Here is an 8095-nt window from a genome sequence, read left to right as displayed (position 1 = left end):
CAAGAAGAAATTGGAACTGATGTAGAAGGCATAGGGGATCCAGTATTAGAGTCAGAATTTTAAAGAGCATCAGAAGACATGAGAATAAGGTGGAACGTACAGATAATATTCCCTAGGGTTTACTAAAATTAAGAGGGGTAGTGGCAACCACGCAAATATTGAAGTTTCTGCGTAGAACATGTGAGACTGGCGATGTGCCATCATCTTACAGTAAAGTATTATATGTATCATTCCGAGGACAGCAAGGGCAGACAGGTGTTAAAGCTGTCACACTATCACCTTAACATCTCATGTGTCCAAGCTGTTGATCAGAACAATATATAGAAAAAAGAAAAAGAAAATTGAGATCAGTCTGGATTTAGACAGGTAAAGGCACCAGAGAGGCAGTTCTGACTTTATAGTTGATAACGGAAGCAAGACTGAACAAAAGTCCAGATGTACTCATAGAATTTCTCGACCTGGAAAAAGCGTTTGACATTGTGAAATGATGCAACGCGTTTTCTGACAAAAATAGGAGTAAGCTACATTGAAAGATGCGTGATAAACGGTGTGTATAAGCACCAAGAGGCAACAGTAAGATTGGAAGACCGAGAAGGTAATGTTCCGATTAAAATGGGAGTAATACAGCCGATCTAGGTTTTCACCCCTACTGGTCAGTTCTATACAACCAAGAAGCAATAATGGGGATAAAATAAAGATCAAACTCTGTATTAAAATTTAGGCTGAAAGGATATCGAAAGTAAGATTCACTAATGACATCGCTATTCTCAGTGAAAGTGAAGAAGAGTTACAGGATCTGTTGAATGGAAAGAACAGTCTAATGAGTACAGAATATGGATCGGGAGTAAATAGAAGAAAGATGGATGTAATGAGAAGTAGCAGAAATGAGAACAGTGTTTAACTGAACATTAGGATTGGTGATTATGAAGTAAATGAAATTAAGGAATTCTGCTACATAGCCAGAAAAATAGACGATGACAGATGATGCAGGAAGTGCATAGAAGAGAGACTAGCACAGAAGAAGAGGGCATTCCCAGCCAAGAGAAATGAAACTAATAGCGTAATTAGATGAAACCTTATGAGAATGTACATCTAAGGCATAGCACTGTAGTGAATCATGGAGAGTGAGGAAACTGCCTCCTAAGGCGTTATCGTTTACAAATACTCAGGTCTCCCACGTCCTTGTGCCAACTGGCGGCACACACTCATGAGCATGTGCCAAGAAGCTCCGTTGGAATTGTTTCACTTATTTCCTTAGGCTTAACTAATATATTCCCCAGTCATGACAGTGTAAGTCTTGTCCGGCTGTTCGAAGAGGTTGACATAATGGCCCTTGATGGTGACTGTCGCGAATTCGTATCATCCCAGAATGACACTGGTAGAAAGATTGACAGTTTTTGGGCACAGGTGATGGTAAGTGTTCTACACAAAGCCACCAACATCTCTGAAACGTACTACGGTTTCCCGAAGATTTCGAATTCTTCTTGAGCAACTTGTCCTTCGCGGCTTTGTTGACAATACACTCACACGAAAAATTATCATCATTTTTTGGAGAATTGGCAACGGCCTTGCCGCAGTGGATACACCGGTTCCCGTCAGATCACCGAAGTTAAGCGCTGTCGGGTGTAGCCGGCACTTGGATGGGTGACCATCCGGACCGCCATGCGTTGTTGCCATTTTTCGGGGTGCACTCAGCCTCGTGATGCCCATTGAGGAGCTACTCGACCGAATAGTAGCGGCTCCGGTCAAAGAAAACCATCATAACGACCGGGAGAGCAGTGTGCTGACCACACGCCCCTCCTATCGGCATCCTCATTGAGGATGACACGGCGGTCGGATGGTCCCGGTGGGCCACTTGTGGCCAGAAGACAGAGTGCTTTTTTTTTTTTTGGAGAATTATATCTACTTACAGCGGTAAGTTCAGGTGTCAAAATTACTTGTTTGCTCTGTAGTATATGTTAAGTGACCTAAATTACATTTTGATGTAATTAACTAGTTGCATGTACAGATATTTTCGAAAATACTCTTTGTGTCAAACTGATATCATTAGTAGTTTGTATATATTTGTGGATGCAAGCAAGAGATGAAATCTAGTGCAGCGAAACAAATATTTTCGTTGATTTGTAGCGCCAAATACGTCAGTCGCCAATTGTGTTCATCAGTTACGTATGTATACTTTAATTTTCTACAATTTTCCAATAATTCATGTAAACATCCACCCTTGTTTCGAGTGATTACCATTCAGTATTATTGCGATGCGAAATTCTAATGACTGCAAATACGTTGAAGTTTTTTTTTTATTATCGATAAATTTCCGAAGTTTTATGCTCCAATAAATGCAAATCGACGTTTAAAAGCTCGTGTACCAACTGCTGAGAGGGATTAGGAGAGTTTCAAAGTTCCCCATAATAAACAAAATGATCTACTAGAATTAAAATCGAGAGCAGCAGATGCAGTCTGTCAACAGCGAATATGCAGCGGAACCAGGCGTGATGGACTGGGTTGCGAGGCGTGTGCAAATTTCAAAAACCATTTACGTACACTCAAAAACCGAATCAAATACCACCTCCAAGGGGTATGCTCGCAGTTGCCATTTACAAGCACATTCATCATTTAAAAGATTACAGCCATAAAAAAGGATGAAGTATCAACATAACTTCACCAATTCATTCTCCATTAACACTATCTTGAGAATAACAAAATAACTAGAGCGATTTTATTTTGAAGCAAATAAAATGCTCACTTGCAACTTGAATAATTAGTTCAAGAATAGCGGATTAATGCCTTGAATCAATTTACTTAAAAAAATAGTAAGTCTCTTTACTTTTCTTAAACAGTTACTAAAATCTGCTCAAAACAGTCATGAGTCATTAGCAGCTACAGCTTAAAATACCATGTCACCCAATGACACATAAATTCGCAAGATTCCGAGTCATGTTAAGCCGTACGTATGAAGTGTCCCTTACTAATGAAGCTCAAGTGGCTGAATGTGGGATCATACAGTATACAGCGTATCAAAACGCTTACGATCCAGAATTTGTTAATGCAATTAATAGATGTATGCTGAAAAAGAAAAATCTTCCTTCCCATAGAGGACCAGAAGAAAATTTTATAGAGCTTAGAGCACATACCATATCTTGGTGCAATATCCGGAAAAATTGCCAGCCGTATGAGATCTAAAAACGTTATTCCAGTATATTTTTGTAGGCAGTGAGCTCAGGCACAAGGAAAAAGCTGTGGTAAATATATACAATAGAGCGGGTGAATACTGCGTTACAAGCAATGACTGCCTTTAGAAATATATAGGACAAACCGGTAGGCGATATCGAACAAGATTTCAGGAACACTTTAACTTATAAGACTTATATGACCGAACTGCATTAACAGTGCACTTATGCAAAGAGGGGCACAGCATCACAAGCCCTTCAGAAAATTTAAGAACACTTCATGAAAAAGAAAAAAAGCCATGTTTTGAATATATTACAGGAAGCAGAAATTGTTATATACAGAAACGAAAACGCACAGTTCACATTGAATAACCAACTGTGATGGAAGCACCATAGTATTCTGGCTAATTGTGAGAGTTTTTATGATTAGGTGTTAGTACGTAATAAAATTCTGTATTATTGTCGCTTGTAAGGGTAGCGACCCAGCGCTCCTAGACATGAGTATATGACGTCTCACTGTCTACATGGGTATCTTCCGCTCCGTCAGCCAGATAGTCAGCCTTTGTCGTTACTGCTGGCCGCTTTTCCCTGCCCTACACCGAGCTGCCCTGTCGTCACACTGGTAAGGCACTGCCCTCTGATACTTTCCACATAGTAATTTGCATACTGCAACGACTAATCATATCAGCAGTCACAATATTTTATCAGTCATCTGGCCCATATTTCAAAACTTTTAGCGTCCACTCACAACAAAATTTTTCCCTTTTTTCTTTTTCTATGCAGGCAACTTTTAAAGAATGGAGCACGTCTTCTTTGCCTTTCGCTCGTCATACAATGACGATATTCTCTGAATAGTAAATTTCGAGTAGGAGCGATGCATATGCTCATGTTCTTTTAACGCTGTGAGCCGGCTGGTGTGGCCAAGCGGTTCTAGGCGCTTCAGTCTGGAACCGAGCGACCACTACGGCCGCAGGTTCGAATCCTGTCTCGGGCCTGGATGTGTGTGATGTCCTTAGGTTAGTTAGGTTTAAGTAGTTCTTAGTTCTAGGGGACTGATGACCTCAGATGTTAAGTCCCACAGTGCTCAGAGCCATTTGAACCATTTTTTAACGCTGTGAGTGTATTTTAAAAATTTCTTTATTAATTTTAATATCACCAAAATGTGGTAACACTGTACTTTGCCTTTTACCGTGTACGTTCCACCTGATGATATGGCTTTAAGGCACGAAACAGGTCCTATTTTAACAAACAACAATTTTCCAGTTGTTTCGGAGTTCTTCATAATACCATGCCCTTCGACAGCTACGGTTCCCGGATTATAAAATAATTTGTTATAAAATCCCAAATCTACAAATCGGTTTCAAATTGTATTAAATATTAACCACCTACGGCTAGGAGGTCAGAATATGAAACAACAAGAATTAAAGTTAACAACTCTGTGCAAAATCTCACAGAAATCTATCTGCCAGCCAACATAATACATTTTTTTCTACATAACTTGTGTCTACTGGCAAACAGCGATTCCAAAGCAGTTTCATAGATCTGTACGACGACTGGCTCACGATGAACTAAGCAATTTAACACAAATTCCAGTCCGCTCATTTAAGCACCTGATTACTTTCACAACTAACGAGCAACCGAACTTACAGGGGGCCCTGCAAGACACTAGAAGAAAATGGTTCAAATGGCTCTGCGCACTATGCGGCTTAACTTCTGAGCTCATCAGTCGCCTAGAACTTAGAACTAATTAAACCTAACTAACCTAAGGAAATCACACACATCCATGCCCGAGGCAGGATTCGAACCTGCGACCGTAGCGGAAGACACTAGACCTCCCTCGTTGTGAGCGATACGCACATATACAGACGGAGATAGTCTCGCCTGAAACAACGTCCGAAAAGGCAGTGCATTGGCGTAGGTGCCATTTGTACTGAGGTGAGTCATGCGAAAAGATATCCTACTTGATTGTAGGCGCACGACGGGAATTAACAAACTTTGAACGCCGATTGGTAGTTGGAGCTAGAAGCATGGAACATTCTATTTTGGAAATGGTTAGGGTCTTCAATATTCCAAGGTCAACAGTGTCAAGAGTGTGCAGAGAATACTACCTTTTAGGCATTACCTCTCGAGCCGTGCGCGGCTCGTGTTCATGCCCTTACTTGCTTGACAGCTTGTCCTTACGGAATTGTCGCCTCGTTTCTTATTCGATCTACTGGCGTCACTAAGTTGGTGGCTTGTTTGCCCATGAGTGGCAGCATCAGCGCTTATCGATAAGTGTACTGTCGTACTATCTCTGGAGCGACCGCTAGTAGTTCCGGGTCGTGGTCTGTCAGAGATCAGCGGGGCGGGGAGGGGGAGGGGGAGGGGGGGGGGACGCAGCGAAGGTGAGGTGCGGACAGCAAGTACTAAGTACTAGCCGATCGCTGGCGACACACATGAACTGTCCGGCGGAATGAGACTGGAGCGTGAACGACCGGCGTGGTCGGTCGGTCGGTCGGTCGTCTCATCGGGCGACGTGTATGTGGTCTTTTGAAAATTCCTGAGCCTCGTCAGTTGGTCACCTTGCCGGACGTGGGTCGGTTCTTTCCTTGTGCAGAGATGTCGGATGGCCAATGGGCAAGTGTTCCCTCTGTATGGTTAGGTCCGAGCCAGTGTCTCCGGGTCGTCATGTGTCCGACTTGCGAACGGACATCATGGGAGTCGGGATGGAGCTGCACTGAGCTTCGGACGGGCGTGACTCTTCCGCCCATTCCCTACACACATAACTTGAGTGGGGACGACCTTGGTTGGTCGTGCGGTCGGTCGTCTCATCGGACGACGTGTATCTGGTCGCTGAACGCTTGTGGAAACTCTGTGAGTGTGGATTTGTGATTTCTACTTGTTGTTCCACAGTGATTGGTTTTAGGATTGTCGGAGTTCTTGCTGTAAGTGTTTACGTCGAACTGCGTGTAGCTTCTGTGATTTCCAATGAGCAGTTATGAACGCTGTCTGCGTACTGGAGTAGGCAGTCGGTCGGTTGGGACACAGCAGCGAGAGTGTGTTGCCTCGCCGTGTTAATGCTGTCCGGCACGGCGTGTAGTACGACAGTCTTTGATGTTTCTTTATATTTTTGAGTGGTTACTGTGCCTTGGCTGTATTTAAACGCTAATTTTGAAGGCTTAGTGCTGCCGTCATCTTCGTCCTCCCGGATATTTTCCGTTGTCCTGCCGTTGATCGGGCGGAAGGGGATTGATTAGGTTGTTGGTCGGTCCTTCAGCCGTCCCTGGGTCGGGTTGCCGTCCGATTATTTAATCATACGTCTGGCTGCCTGTCTCACGTAAACTTCTGTTAGAGTTATCTCCTCACGCAGACCCTTGGAACAGTTCTGAGCACCACTGTTCTGTAGTTTTTTTGATTGTGATTTTCTTTTAGTTTCAAGCACTGTGTGAGGCCTGCAGCCGTCTGGTAACTGAGTTTGTTTTACTTTCAAAATAAGGCCTTAAGCCGACTGAAATTAAGGTTTTAAGATTCAGTTGACAATACTTAATTTTGAGAGGAGAATTTGCCCTATTTCAAAACTTTGTTATTCAGGCGTTAATCGTTGAGTTGTTCGATGTTCAGTATGTAGCCTTCAGCCGAGTATTTATTTGAATTTTTTTTAACTAATGCCTTCAGCCGTGTGTATTCCTTTAAAACAATTTTATAACTTGCGTTCGGGATTTCAGCCGTATTGTTTTTGATCCTTTTAAGGACATGTGTGATTAAGTGTTTTTAAGAAAATAAAAGTTTGTGTGTTTTATGCAACTAACACTAACTGATCTTGGCCCCTCTTCTCAACCATAACGTGTTTCGCTCTGTCCCGCGACGCCAGGCTCCACCTCTCACCACGGACAACGGAGTGGCTGCGACCTTCACTTAACGACAGAGAGCAGCGGCCTTCGCGGAGAGATGGAGTGCTAACAGCCAAGCAACACTGCGTGACATAACCACAAAAATCAATGCGGGACGTACGAAGAATGTATCCGTTAGGACAGTGTTGCTAAATTAGGCGCAGCAGACGACCGACGCGGGTGTCTTTGCTATAATGGTGCTGCCGCGAAAAACTTCGATGTAATACCGTCCAAGTTGGGAGACACACAGTCCAATCACATTAATCTGACCAGCAGGAAAAGCGTGTATTACCACCTTTTGCAGCGCGGGCCATTGTGAGACGTGCAGGAAGAGAGTTAGTGAGGTTCTGGAAGGTACCGACAGGGATGTGTAGGCGTGACGACTCCTAGCTGCACTAGGTTTCTCGATTTAGGATCCGTGGCACGTATAACCTGATCCAGAAGCTCCCACGGATTCGCGATTCGGTTTAAATCTGGGGACTTTGGTAGACGGAGGAGAACTGAAAACTCAACCTGCTGCTCTTCGAAACATACACTAACACTGCAGGCTGTGTGATACGTTACAGTGTCCTCCTGGTATTTGCCAGGAGAACCAAAGATAGCCGGCCGTGGTGGCCGTGCGGTTCTAGGCGCTTCAGTCCGGAACCGCGGGACTGCTACGGTAGCAGGTTCGAATCCTGCCTCGGGCATGGATGTGTGTGATGTCTTTAGGTTAGTTAGGTTTAAGAAGTTCTAAGTTCTAAGGGACTGATGACCTAAGATGTCAAGTCCCATAGTGGTCAGAGCCATTTGAACCATTTGAACCCAAAGGTACTGCATACTTGTGTTGATTATTTTGCCTTCCAGAATGACGAGATCGGCCACGGAAAGCCCTCTAGCCTGGACCCTTGTGGCGATAGTTTGCTTTCAGACGTTTCACGCCGTACACGCCAATGGACATGTTCGATGGAGCATTAAACGTGATTCATCCGCAAAAGTCCACCTATCGCCACTCTGTGGATGCCCAGTTGCGCTATTGGCGTGTAAATTCGAAACATCGTCTCCAATGAAGAGCAGCCA

The 8095-nt window shown here is 43.7% G+C and overlaps 1 pseudogene; it reads left to right on the top strand.

The window, feature by feature from the left end:
* Positions 1–1558: 1558 nt before the first annotated feature.
* On the top strand, positions 1559–1676 carry LOC126163790 (5S ribosomal RNA; annotated as a pseudogene).
* Positions 1677–8095: the final 6419 nt, after the last annotated feature.

Source organism: Schistocerca cancellata, chromosome 2, assembly GCF_023864275.1.
Source record: "Schistocerca cancellata isolate TAMUIC-IGC-003103 chromosome 2, iqSchCanc2.1, whole genome shotgun sequence".
Lineage (NCBI taxonomy): Eukaryota > Metazoa > Arthropoda > Insecta > Orthoptera > Acrididae > Schistocerca > Schistocerca cancellata.
This window is presented reverse-complemented; position numbering and strand designations above follow the sequence as displayed.